The sequence below is a fragment of the Antechinus flavipes genome, chromosome 1 (assembly GCF_016432865.1).
Source record: "Antechinus flavipes isolate AdamAnt ecotype Samford, QLD, Australia chromosome 1, AdamAnt_v2, whole genome shotgun sequence".
Taxonomy (NCBI): Eukaryota; Metazoa; Chordata; class Mammalia; order Dasyuromorphia; family Dasyuridae; genus Antechinus; species Antechinus flavipes.
In genome coordinates, this window is record NC_067398.1 from 166375451 (window position 1) to 166390396 (window position 14946).

At 37.3% G+C, this 14946-nt stretch overlaps 1 protein-coding gene across 1 annotated transcript in view; it reads left to right on the plus strand.

Moving 5' to 3' along the window:
• The first annotated feature begins 724 nt into the window (after positions 1-724).
• CKMT2 (creatine kinase, mitochondrial 2) overlaps positions 725-14946 on the plus strand; it is a 48941-nt gene continuing 34719 nt past the window's right edge. The window contains exon 1 of the mRNA XM_051992852.1: positions 725-830. The gene's annotated coding sequence lies outside the window, so the exon portion shown is untranslated. The remainder of the gene's footprint in view (positions 831-14946) is intronic.

Consider the following 14946-nt stretch of genomic DNA (forward strand, 5'->3'; position numbering starts at 1 on the left):
GTCCATCACCAGTGTCCTGAAACATAAGGAATTACTAGACCTAGAGGTCCCTTCTTGTTCTATTTATCATCCTGGTCTTCTAGGCCAAAGCTTCTGAAATTTTTTTCACTAGCAGACACTTTTTACCCAAGAAATTTTTATATGACCCTTAGCATATAGGGATATAAAACAGGTATACAAATCGAACATTTACCGATAATAAATCATAATTTTGCAGCCACCATATTCAGTTGCAAGACTCCATATGGGGTTGCAATCTACAGTTTAAGAAGCTGTTCTAGGACACAGTTTCCCTATCTATCAAATAAGGTTGACCCCAAGATTCCTTGACTCCCTAACTCTACGGTTCCAAGATAATACAACCTTGAAATTCTTCTCTAGTTCTCGTTGAATCATTCTGACTCTTTAATCCTGTTTCCTCATTTATCAAATGAGTGGGTCAGGAAATACTGAATTGTTGGGTCCCCTTGAGTTCTCAAGCTCTAGGATTCTATCAGGATAAAAAAGGAGGCATCCCAAAGCCAAGACTGAGGAGCAAAATGTGATTTTGTCCCAACTGGACAGTCTTCTATTTATTGAAGGGTGAAGGGAACAGTAGATTCTAGAGAGTGGTGTGTTGATATCGTCAGAACAGCCAGCTGATGCTCTCAAGGGCACAGCTGTGGGAACAAGTGTCCCATCAAGGAGGGCAGGAACTGACCAATGGTGTCCTCTGGCCCCCTCCCCCCACCTTCCCTCAGCCTATTCACAGCCTGTACTCTGTCTGATCATATTACACTTCTTGGCTGACTGGGTGCAGCAGGACGTGTGTTACTGACTCCGGCTCCAAGGTCAGTGAAATCATGAAGCTTTTTGCTTTATTTCCCTTTATTTTTCTCCAGAGCTGGGAAATCTCAGAGAACTCAGAGTGGAGATGAACCTCGCTCTGAAATGCATTCTTCAAGTGGCCACTGCACATGGGTCTGGGGATGGATGGAGGTGGGAGGGGAGCCAACTGCAGAGCCCTAACAGTGCTGCCGTGCGAGCCCAATAGCCCAGGATGCTGGTGAACGAGGATCCTTATCCAAGGAGGCTTGGGTTAAATATGCAAAGGGAACTAGTTTGAGAAATAAAATTACATTAAGAAGAGAAGCTATGGGACTGGAGGGAAGAAGGGGAAGGTCAGTGAGAAGACTGAGCTTTTCCCTGATTTTGCTCTATCTGGGCAGTGTATGAGAATTGTGGAACACTGAAATACCATGGAGAGATCAGGAACTTTGCTCTCCTGGTCTGTCCTTGAGAGTGGCGATAGTTTGTGTAAGTGAAAGAAAAGCTTGAACATGGCAACATTCTGTGTAATTGAAATTTCAAAAAAATTCAGCCTCAGTAGCATCAGGCCACAATTTATCGTGATTGACTCTCTATTTTAGGGGATGCTTTTCCTCAATGCTAGCAAAAAAAGAAGGGAATGTATATTATTAAAAGTTGCACTAAACCTGAATTAGAAAATGGGTTGTCCTATATAACCTATGTTAAATTGCTTGCCTTCTTAAAAGGGAGGAGGGGGAGATAGGAAGGGAGGGAAAGAATTTGGAACTCAAAAATGGGGGGGGGAGTTAAAATTGTTTTTATATGTATTTGGACAAAAAAAATTATTATTTTTAAAATAAAAAGTGGTGTCCTAGACTCAAATCCTAGTTCTATAACCTTTGCCAATTTACCTAGTTCTCTGGGGCTCAGTTTCCCCATTTATAAGATGAATATGTAGACTAGATGACTTCTAAGACCTCTTCTAGCTCTTTGTCTATGATCAAATGTCTTTTACTCATTTTGAGGCCTTCAGAGGGAAATGTCCTTTAAAGAACTTGTCATCACAATAGAGACACTCAACTAAAATTGGTTAAAACAACATCACTGATATAGATTAATTTATTATTTTTATAGACTGAGTGATTAGAATCTCTAATTTATTAAATGATGAACCAAAAAACCTTTTTTTACAGGGTTGAAAAGTACAAAGTATTTTTGCTCCTTAATGCATTTTGTTTCTAACAAGTGCCTATTATTTTTCCTTTTGAGTCATAAGAAAATACTATGTATATATATTGAGACTTTATCCCTGATGAGTCTCAAATAAAGGTGTATTTGGATTTAGGGGGACTTCTGAGGGAGGGGGGAGAGGGAGAGAGAGAGAGAGACAGAGAGACAGAGACAGAGAAGAAAGAGAGACAGAAAGAGAAAGGAGAGAGACAGACAGAAACACAGAGAGATACAGAGACAGAGAGAATGAGAGAGAGATAGAGACAGAAGAATGAGAGAGCCAGAGAGACAGAAACTGAGAGACAATCAGAGAGTGACAGAGACAGAGATAGAGAAAAAGATAGAAACAGAGACAGACAGAGAAAGATACAGAGAAAAAGATGCAGAGAGACAGAGACAGAGAGAAATAGACAGAGACAGAGAGAGAGAGGAGGAGATATCCAAGCTTTGCTTTTCCTCTGCAATCTTCTGAGTGCGTGCTTTACATGACTTTGGTTCCTTGCTTCAATGTCAGCTAGAATCACATGGAGTGTCAATTAATCCCAGGCCAAATGAAGAGGCTACAATGTCTAAACCATCTCTATTTCTAGAAATGTCACTTCTGCTGTCTGGGACTCTGTGGGCACCCGTTTACTTCTGACCAAGTGCACACGGAGAGGACTGCCAGCCCGGCTTCCTCCTCGCTGCCCTCAGCCGGGCCAGATAACTGCTGGAGCAGACCTTCGTACAGGAGCGTTTCTTCATTAAATTAACTCTCTAAGCTCTTCACTTCCTTCTCCCCCATCTTCTCCTTTCCCTCGATTCCTCACCTACACCGTTAGCTGATCTCAGTCCAGCAGGGGGTTGGCCACACTGTTTCCACAGCCCTTGGTATTGTACGGTTGGCAATGGTAAATTGCTTACTCTGTACATTTAATCGGCCAATGCCCTTTGGGCGCAATGTGCCCTTGGTATACCTCTTGCCATGGGCCCAGATCCTTGATTTAAGCTAAGTTGGTGCTAGTACCAAGCTTAAAATAGTTTCCAAAGAGAAAGCCTCAGGTATGATATTCAAATCCCATGTAACTATAGATTAGGGACTATGATTTGGTGAAACAGTGAAATAGATAGAAGGACCCCGAGTTCAAATACAGTCTCAGATATTTTACTGAGACAAAGCCCTTAGGCTTCAGTTTCCTCATCTGCAAAACAGGGGATCATGATACCACCTGCCTCAAAAGATAGTGAGAATCAGAAATTTAAAAATTAAAATTTAAGTTAAATTTAAAAAAAAAATAATGTTTAATTTAATTAAATTTAAGAAGCTTAGCATGGTGTCCGGTACGTACTAAATGCTTATTCTCTTTCATATGCTTTGCCATGAGATGTTTGTGCCAAAGGATTCAGTACATCCCAAGAAGCCTAATATTCACAACTCATATGAATTAATTAATTTCTCTTCCTTCATTCCCATTTTACAAAAAGACCTTATTGAAATGAAAAACTTATACTTGGAATAAAAATAATTGTTGTACTTTACAGCTTATATAGTTCTTCTATAAGCCCTTTACCTTAAATGACCTTGAAGATAGTTTGTAAAATATATCCACATTTTACAAATTTGGAAACTGAGTCTTATTTAAGAGTAATGTTCTTAATACAGGACAGAAGTGACATTCAGACACTCTGACCCTCAGCCTAGGAGTCTTTTCTTTCCACTTGCTGCCTCTCGTTTGGAAGGATGCCATTAGGCTCTGTGACTGCCCATAGTGACATCAGGACTCAGCAAATGAGACATGAGACAGAATAAATTTTGATTCAGGAGTAGGTAGGTAACAAATGTATATCATGACGGGCTGCTGGGAAGACCCCTGAATCCCTAAGAGAAAGCACCAAAAACCAGAGATGGGGGAACACCAGAAGGCAGACTTTATCTATTTTGCAACTGGTCCACATCTCAATGGCAATCTGTTGAGAATCCATTCCTTGACTACCTGAATTAGCCAGAGCCCAAGTTAGTTTCACACAAAGCATTCTGGAGTGCTCGCTCATAGAGCCAACAGCCCTGCAAATTAAATGTCGTCCAGTATTGAAGGTGACTCCTGGATCCTGCCTGCCCTGGTTGTGGATCCTACCCCCAAAGACTTTGCTAAGAAAATAAAATAGATAAAATTTGTTCCTGTGAAGCTCTTCCAAGTGTCCTGTACCTAAACTTTTTTTTTTTCTGTATCTAAACATTTTTTAAATGATCCCACATTTTGCTGAGCCAGCCTGGCTTCTGCTGTCTTAAAAATCCATTCTCTTGGAGAGACATTTCTACTCTAATATCTATTTATAGTTTGTTCACCTCAAGCAGTTTCTGATTTTATAGGGGGAAAAACTTATAGGTAGCAAAGAAAGAACAAATAAAAGACAGTTTAAGCACATGTTCTGATGACATAAAAAGACATAGTGATAATAACATAAAAGAGTCAAAAGACCTGCGTTCAGATTCTAAATCTGCCTTGCAACCAGGATATGCTGGAGCCAGCTCTTACTACTCCAAGGTGATTGTTAAATGTTCAGTGTAAGCTTTTACATCTCAGAAACAGCAAACTACAAATCTAAGTGTGATTTATTATTTTGTTAATTTATCTAGAACTTGACTTCTTAAATTTTTTCCATTCACAATCCCTCTTTGCCCAAGAAAATTTTACATAATTCCAGCCCACAGTCTCAAGAAGCTAGGTCAAGACCAGAGATCCTTGGGCAATAATACTCCCAAGGGCACAGCACAACTAGATTAAAATATAATTGGGAAATATTTAATAAAATAAATGAAAATTAATAATACATAGGCAATGTTACATTTTAAAACTAAGTGATCATAAAACCAATGTAGCCAAGAATAGAATGAATGCAAAAAAAATGGGGAATTTTGTTATAATATTGTTGTATGGTATAGGAAATGATGAGCTAATTGATTTATAAAACATGGAAAGATTTGAACTTAGGAAGAAAAATGCTGTCTCTCTTCAGAGAAAGAGATGACAAATAAAATATGTATAGTATTGTCTTACATATATGTTTATGAGTGTATATATGTACACGTGTATGTTTATAAGAGTTGATATTTGTGTATACATATATGTGTATGTGTATATACACACACATATATATTTAATTGCAGTCTTCTTTAGGGCAGGAGAGGCAGGAAAAAATAAAGTAAAAAGGGCATAGCAGAGAACTAAAGAAGACCTATAAGGAAACAAAGAAAATCTTGATAGCCATAAAAACAATGTGTAGTATTTATTATATAGATTTTTATTGACATGGAAATTTATTGTTTTATATTGAATCCTCTCATATTCTGCTGTGAATGTGGCAAAAATAAAACTTAAAATTTACCAAAAAATAAAAACTCAACAACAAAAAAGCAAAACAAAGTGTTCTAGAAATCCTTATATAATAGTATTGTTTCTATTTGAGTTTGACTTAAGAAAGGGAGACAATTTAATAATGCAGATTAAATTTAAAAGTATATTGTGTTTACATTTCCCTCTTAGGAGCAACTGCTAAACATTTACCAGCACACATATGCTTACAATTTTCAAGTTTTGTGGTGCCTTAAAGCCCTATCACCTCTCAAGGGGCAAAAGGGTGATGAGCTTAGTGGTCTGAAGGGTAACTTGTACATTCTGTACTTTTAGAAGTGGGAGGGGAACAACTAATAGATGTTCCCCTTGGAAACACTACCTCATGGCTTGACATTATGAGAATTTTCTCAGCTTGTTTTATGGAACAGCTCCAGTTCTGAGGACCTTCACCCTTTTTTGGTAGTTCACTCTGAATAGAAAATTGACACCTGAACATGCTTCCCTGCAAATTGCCTCCTAAGAACAATCAGGTACATGATTGAGGATAGAAATAGCTCTCAGAGTCAGCAGCATCAAAGGAAGCTGTGACCCCTTGCCATCTTGGGTGGCAGAAACCCAAACCACTCTAGTCCAGGATGTTAGTGTCTCCAGACACCCAGCTTCAGAACTGGGCTTTTTGGGCTGTCTCATATCTAACAGGAGGCAAGCTCAGGGATGAAGATTACAATGTTGTTTTTTCTTAAAAGGAGAAAAAATAAAACAGGAAATGATAGCTCCTCCTTTCTGATACTCCGGAGTTATCTCCTCTCTCCTACCTAAAATGGGTCAAGGTCTCAGATCCTAAAAAAAACCTGCCTGATCCAACTCTTTGGCTGCTAAACAAACATTTTGAAATTCAGGAAGCTGAAGCTGTTGAGCTCTCATGGAGGGATGCCTTTAGGAGCTGGAGTTTGAAAATAGGAAGATGTGCTGCTCTCTCCTAGGACTTCCTGTCTATACTTTCCTCCCAGCTTTCAGTACTTGAGTCATCTTAGGAGTGACCAGCTGTCTGGTGGTGATGTCCCTTATAAAACAATTTGTGGTCTTGGGATGTAGGTGGGACAGAAAAAGATAATGGAAATAAAAGGTGATATATAAGAGTCAGATGAGTGGGTGGATGTAGAATCTATTATTTTGTAATCTTTTTCTCTCTTGGACTCACATTCAGTGCAGCAATTTCTATATTTTTATACCTTTCTCTCTCTGAGCCTCAGTTCCCTTTTCTGTAATATGGTTGAGGGGTTATACTAGATAACCTCTAAAGTCCTCTCCAATTGAATCAAAGCATAGTATTTTCATCTTTTTGTTTTTTGATTTTTCTTTCCTTCTTGTGTTTTTCCCCTTGTGATCTGGTTTTTCTTGTGCAGCGTTTACAAATATGGAAATATATTTAGAAGAATTGTACATGTTTCATCTATATCAGATTGCTTGCTGTCTTAGGAAGGGGGAAAGGGAAAGAGAGGAAGAAAAAATTGGAACACAGGGTTTTACAGAGCTGACTGTTGAAAACAATCTTTGCATGTATTTGGAAAAATAAAATACTATTAAAAAATAAAATTCCCTCGAGTTCAAAATCTCTAATACTATGAACCATTTGGCTTCAAAGCATTTGGGAAATAAAGTGAATGACAATGGAAATGGGAATGGGAGAAAAGAATCAGAGGAATAGAGAGAGAGAGTAAGAGAAAAAAGATAGATGGAAAATAGAAAAAAGGGAGCGTAAGTATGGATTTCTCGGCAGCTACTTGATGATTATAAGACTTTCAAGACAATTTATTGCCTTGAATAAGGTAAAGGTGGAAAAAAAAGTGGTAACAAAAGGGTAGGGGAGAAACTGGAAAGAAAGAAAAAAGAAAAAAGCTTGAGGGAGAAACGCCAATCTAGTAGTCCATCCAGAACATTCAGCACCTGGATCCAGCAGCCTGCTGGAGCTGAGGGGCAAAAGTATCCATGGCATCCCAACTACCTTGGAAGGATTCCAATGAAAGAAGGAGAACAGGCTCCTGTCTACGTGACAAGTTTGCTGTTCTCAGTTGCTGCTTCAGGCAAAGCCCTGGAGACTGAGCTATAAGTTTGGAATGGGCATGAGGAGCATGGGGATGGAGCTATTTGTTTGTGTGCTTTTCTATTCAGCTTTGAGGGCAGAAATTATCTAAGGAAGAATCTGGGGAGCCTGCATTTAAGATTGAGATTCAGTGATATGTTATAGACAATGCATACTCTAGCAGTTATCTATGAGCGATCCTGGGCAACTCACAGGTAATTCCTATAGGTAAGTTTCTGAGGCTAGATTTGAATTCAGGATAGGAACTGGTTCAAAGACTTTTATGTGTTGAGCTAGATGTTTAAGTAAAGAAAACTTTTCTTTATGTTCTTATTTACTAGTGTCTCTAAGCATTATGCTTTCCTGTCATCTTCCTGATATGTTCTGTACACTAAACATGTTGGTTGTGCCAAAGTATAGTATTAAGTTGGGTTTGCCCAGTGGTGTATGACAATAGTATATCATTAATATTGAAAAAGTGTACCTCTGACACACTTTAATCTTTAGTATTAACATTTTCTCTATTTCTTTTCATATTCACAACCCCTTTTTTTGCCTGAAAAATTTTATATGACCCCAGGAATATAGAGGCATGTAAAATAAGGGTACAAATAGAACATTTCCTGATAATAAATCATAATTTCACAACCCCCATATATAATTATGAGACCCTATATCGGGCATGACCCATAGTTTAACAAGCTGGGGTTCAGACAACTTACAAAACAATAAACTGGATTTGTAATGATTGCTGATTTCTGAGGTAGAAATGCTCACAGTTAAAATTTAACCATCAGTTCAGATCATATCTGCCCCACCTGACTCATCATCTTGATTGAGTTTTCAGTGTTAGGGCAGTGGGACCACAGTAAACAAAGGAATTATATTGATTTGCATTTAGGAACCACCCCTGGTGGATGGAGATGGGGAGCAAGGGAGGACTAGGATCCTTGGCAAGTCTCAGCACTGTGTGCCAAGGAAGGTGTCTGGGTACCCTGTGAATATCTGAGACTTCAACATAGCTTTCTCTGCCCTTTATTCTTAGGATACTTAGCATCAAGAGACTTGACTCTGGATTGAGAATGTTAATGGCAGGTCACAAAATCTGTAATGGAAAAGAAGCATTTATGTAGCACCTACTATATGCCAGGCACTATCCTAAATTATTTTTACAAATATTATCTCATTTGATCCTTATAACAAGTTGGTGCAATTAATATTCTTATTTGAGAGTTGAGGAAATAGGAAAAAAGAGATAAAGTGACTTGCCCAGGAATACACAGCTAGTAAATGAGGCAACATTTGAACTCAGGTCTTCGTGACTCTAGGCCCAGTGCTCTATAAATGGTACAACACCAAGAGGACTGAATTTGGAGATGATCCTGAGTTCAAATCCTCACTTTTGCATTATCTAACTGTGTGACCTTGGGCACATCACTTAAGTTACAGTATCTGATACAAAGTAAAAGCTTAATAAATAAATATTTGTTGGCTGGATTGCTATTCTGGGCCTGTTTTCTCATGTGAAAATGAGGTTGTTGGGCTGGATGATCTCAAAAGTTTCCTTCTAGTACTAAATCCATGACAATATCCTTTGTTCTCTTGAATGGTAGATATTTAGAGTAGTTATTAAAATGAAGCATGGAAGAAGACAAGAGAGGGAAGGAGGAGGAGATGGGAAGATAGGGAAGTGTGGAAAGATGAGAATGGCAGAGCATACAGACTTGGTCACATCCTTCTAGACTTTGAATAGACCTTGAGTAATTTCTCTACTTCCAGTATCCAAGTCTTGATGATGTAGTGCTCCTGTGAGATGGGAAAATTGTTAGCCATATCATTTCATCTTCCCTACACTGACCTAGATTGATCTGGGCTGAGACCTCTCAACTTAACAACTTTCTGTCATAGTGCTATCCTTGGAAGAAGGAAAAGTGATTGGCTTGGGATCAATGTTAGGGTGTTTGGCAAAAATATATTACCTTTATTCTACAATCTTTACCATTTTAAGTAGTTTGTTCTTATTTACAATGATATGAGGACAGCTAGATGGTGCAGTGGATAAAGTACTGGGCTTGGAGTCAGGAAAACTCATTTTCTTGAATTCAAATCTAGATTTATACACTTACTAACTATATGACCCTAAGAAAGTTATTTAACCCTTTTTGCCTCAATTTCCTCATCTGTAAAATAAGCTAGAGAAGGAAAAAAAACAAACAACTTCAAAATCATTGCCAAAAAAACTCCACAATGGGTCACAGAGTCAGACATTACTGAAACAAATGAACAGCGACTATATGAAGTATAAATGATTTTCTTGTAATAGCTAAATATGAGGAAGAAACTTCCAGTAATAATAATAATAGTATATATGTACATATATATATAGAGAGAGAGTGCATTAAGATTTACAAAGTTCTTTACAGTTATTATATCATGTAATTCCCCCAGTACGTAGGAGTAAAATGAACTAATATTAAATAACTTAATTCTAGGACCACGAAGAATCTCAGGAACTAACAAGAAAGGGATGCTGTCCAAAAACCTAAGAATCTGTTACATGTATAAGACTGTTCCTCTCCCAAGGATTGTCCCTGGGAATGGTAGAAACTGTGGTATCTATTTCAGCAAATGTATTTATTGATGTAGAGGGGGAGCCATCTGAGAAATTAAGTCCAAAAGGACTAAGGGGTTTTGAAGATAGAGAGGTCAACCAACTCCTAGAATCATAATAACTAAGATATGTACATTTGTATGCATATATAGCTACGTAGATATAAACCGTGAATATACATACATAGGCATGTATGTGTATAAACACATATGTGTACATACATACACATAATACATACTATATAGATTAAGAGTAGGACTCAAATAATATATATGTACATACATACACATATAATATATATCTATATATATTACAGAGTAGGACTGAAATAACATATATGTACATACATACACACATATAATAGATATCTCTATATGTATTACAGAGTAGGACTCAAATAACCATTGGACTTTTCTCCTTGGGAAGAAAAGTAGAACCAGTTTTCAGGTATTTGGAGGTCTTTTGAGGGTGGGCATACTTAGGCAGGCCTCTTAGTTTCTCTGGGTCTCAGTTTCCTCATTTCTAAGATGAGGAGGTTGGACTAATTAGCTTCTGAAATCCCTTACAATTCTTAGAGATATGAATTCTATATTAGAATACTTTTTTTGCTATTCTCCTCTGATCCTAAAAGAAGGGCTTTGGGGTCTTTGAACCAGTCCCACTCCATGTGGAAATAGTTTCTAGCTTGGCCAATTTGAATTTAATAGAGGTTGTTCCTAACATGGATGATCTCTCCCATCTTCTCTTCTCTTCTCTTTTTCCACTGACCTACATAATGCCTTTCTTGCTGGGCTAAGTATCTGATTGTCTCTCACTGGGTTTAATGCTCACCAAGTCATGCACAGAGTGGTCTCTAGAGTTGGTGGTTGGTCTTGTTTCTACTGAGGACAGAGCAATCTGGACTCTGATTCCCCTTGGCAAGGGCTATTGGTTTGAGGGTGTCTGGATGGAAACTGATGGCCTTTCCCATGGTTCCTTTCAATAAGAAGCTTTCCTGACAGCAAGTTGGCACAAATCCTCACTCCCATGCAACCTGTGTAATTCTTTTCCTCACCTTCCCCTGCCCAGAAACTGACAAAGAAGTAAATAAATACCCATCAAGAGAAAAATGAGGCATCAGAAGTAAGTAGAAGCTTCTATTTATGATATCCCTAGTGGTCAAAGCTGGCTTTCCCTCACCATCCCTGTGCATAATGCTGTCAAATGATGTTCATTTGGATGACACAAAATTGAGAATATGGGATGCTTTGGCTAATGGTTTGGCTAGAATGTAGAGTATGGGAAGAGGAGCCATCATCCTACAAAAATGGGCTAAAACCTGATTGTGGAAGGTTTACATGGACAGAGGATTCCGTATTTTATATTAGAAACAGTAGGGAGTCACTGAAGCTTGTTGGTAATTATGTCCTGGATACTAGCTATACAAAGAAAAAGGGGAAAAAAAACCCACTACATTTGCCTTCAGGGTTCTTATGTTTTGAGGAATAATACCTATTGTTCCTCTTCACGAAGCTGTAAGGTAGAAATGAAATGATATATGTCAAATATTTGACAAGTTTAGAAGTGCTATATAGATATCAGTTATTTATATTATTATTATTATACGAAGTACATGTCCTTTTCCTTAAAATGCTTCCATTCTAGTTGGGAAAGATAAGGTAGTCACATATGAAAAGCGGAAAAAATAGTCCTAGATATTATATGATAGAGGGCCAATGTGAACAGCGCTCACAGAAGTGGGGAGCAGTTGGTCCAGGATGCTCAGGAAAGCTTTCCCTGCCCCTTGCACAAAGAAGTTGAAGCAAATCCCATGGTTTCTGCCATATCTATAAGGAAGTAAAAGAAGTGGAATTTTTAGATAGGCTGTAACATTTGGATGGTCAGAAGAGAAAAGAGGGCATTCCAAATGGGGATACATCATGGGCAAAGACAAGGAAATGTTAATATATATCATATATTCAGGAAAATGGGCAGACTTCTGAATGGAGCTGAGTACAGTGGATTATGGAACAAAGAAAAGTACTCTGAATAAGCAATCTGAGGATATGGGTTCAAATCCCCAATTTATATATCAATTGCCACATGTGGGACTTTAATGAGTTATTTCAGCTCTCTAGACCTCATCTATAAAATAAGAAGGTTGGACTAGACTACTTCTAAAGTTCCTCCATTTTAAATCTGGGATCCTTCCTCTTTTCCCCAGTAAATTCTGTCTTCAATCATCTCCCCCAAACATCTTTGACTTCTCTATCAATTGGTTCCTTCCCTACTGCTCAAGTCTTCTCTATCCTTAAAAAACCTTGACATCCCTTCAAGGTATTATCCTATATGTCTTCTTCCTTTTTTTCAGACTTGTTGAAAAAAGCACCTACACTCACTAGATCCATCTACTTTCTCTCCTTTTATCTGCTTCTCAACCTTTTGCAACATGGCTCAGAGAAATCTCATCACTCAGCTGACTGCTATTCCAAAGTTACCAAATGCTCTCTCAATGCCCAAATTTGATGATTTCATGAAAATTTACTCAGGTTTTCCCAAACGCTACTCCTGGTTTCCTGCCTGCATATCTGATGACTACTTATTCTCCTCTGATTATTCATCAACCATATGAAATCCTTTAGCTGGGAATATTCTCTGGGCTCTGTTCTCTTCTCCTTTAATGCTCTTTTTTGATAACCACCTCCAATTCCATGGATTTAACTATCTTATTTACCCTAATGACTCCCAGTTCTATACATCCAGCCCCAGTTTCTCTCCTAAGTTTCAATCTCACATCATCAGTTGCTTATTGGAAATTTTAAATTTATTGTCTTAGAGATATCTTTCAAAACTTTTTTTATTGATTCTATTCTGAACTTAAGAAACAAAAAATCATTTCCATAATATAGTAGAATAGGGGAAAATAGCAATTGTTCATGAAACTTCAAATATATTATGTACAATTTGTCATTCCTTTTAAATATATAATAAAGTTAATCATGTAACTTTCTTTCCTCCCCCCTTTCTTTTTCTTCCCTCTTCTTCCCTGCCCTAGAGATGGCTACCATTAAGCTCAAATACGTATGTATATGTAAAATCATTATAAATGTACTTCTAGTTGTCAGTTCTTTCCCTGGATATAGATAGCATCTTCCTTCATATGTCCTTTGTAGTTAGTTCAAGTATTTATAAAAGTCAAAATGACTTGGTCACTCAAAGTTGTTCTTTTTTGTTGTTTTTGCTGAGGTAATTGGGGTTAAGTGACTTGCCTAGGATTACACAGCTAGGAAGTATTAAGTATCTGAAGCTGGATTTGAATTCTGGTCATTCTGACTTCAAGGCCAGTGCTTTATCCCCTATGCCATCTATCTGCCCCCACTCAAAGTTCTTCTTAAAACAATATTGTTGTCACTGTATACAACATTCTTTAAGTTTATTGATTAGAGAAATACAAGTTAAAACAACTTTGAGATTTCCTTTTATACCTGTCAGAGACATCTTAAGCACAACATGTTGACAATTGACTTTTTATTACTTTCCCCTCAAAACCCTTCCCCCTTTCAAATTTCCTTATCATCCTCCCAGTTTCCCAGATGCATAAATTAGACATTATTTTTCTTCACCTTATAAATACAATCATTTGCCAGATCTTCTCTTTTTCTGCCTTCACAACCATACTCTCACTCTACTCTCTACTCACTCAGCTCACCTAGATTACTGTATACATTCTAATAAGTTTCTCTGCTTCAATTCCTCCCTATTCTGGTCTATCCTCTACAAAATCAGCAAAGTGATTTTCTGAAAGTATGAGGTCTGTCCTTTTTATTCTTCTAGTCAATAAACTGCAATGACTCCCTATTACTCCTAAGGATAAATTACAAACTATTCTTTTTAGCTTGTCAAGCCCATACAATCTAGTCCAACTCTATACTTTTGTATATACTCATTGGCTATTGCTCCCTCTCCTACACCCTGCAAAATGGGGTATAGAAAGGTATGTAGATTTATGAAAGTGGGACAAATTTTGTAGATTGATGGAAAGGGATTAAAGAGGAAGGGAAAGAATGACATAGAATAAAGTGAGGTACAGAAGGGTCTTTAGTTTAATGATAGTACCTTTCAAAGTTATAGGGAAGTTTGGAAGGAAGAAGGTTTTGAGGGGAAAGTAATAAAATTCATGTTGTGTTTAAAGGGAGTAGAATGAAGTATATTAATGGGAATAGAATAAAGAGGGAGGGAAATAGGGGAGGGGAAGATGAGGAAATGATCCATGGGTGGGGAGTAGTTAAGTAATAGCAAGGCAAGTAGAAGAATTAGCAGAGATAGAAAATTAGATATATATACAAATATTATAACAAAGATCATGGGTAGAATTTGTTAGAAAAACTAGAAAATTTTACTAATAGAACTAATTTACATCTATTTCTATCAACAACTTTATAATGTATATTCTTATATGTACTTGTTTTCTCTACCATATATATACATATGTCACATATATATGTGTGTATATATATATATATATATATATATATATATATATATATATATACACACACACACACACAGAGAAAAAGAGAGAAAGAGAGAGGCGAGGGGGAATGTGTTTAACAATGCTTGGCAAATAGTAAAATAGTAGATACTTTCAAAATACTTTTCTAGTTTGGCTCTGCTGCAATTTCTAGAGATAGCAGGTCACTTCAGTAGCTGGAGCCTGCAGAATTTAGCTGATATCAAACTTTAGTTCCAATGATTAACTGGTTAGTGATAAGAAAAGTTCTAGCTCTGCATTATCACTTCTATTTACTTAAGATAAACATGTCAAGTAACTAGTTATGGCTCTAGCATTAATAGTTAATCTGCAAATTCCAGCTATATCCCCAGAGTTTACTAAGCAGTTTAAAATTTTATCTGATTTA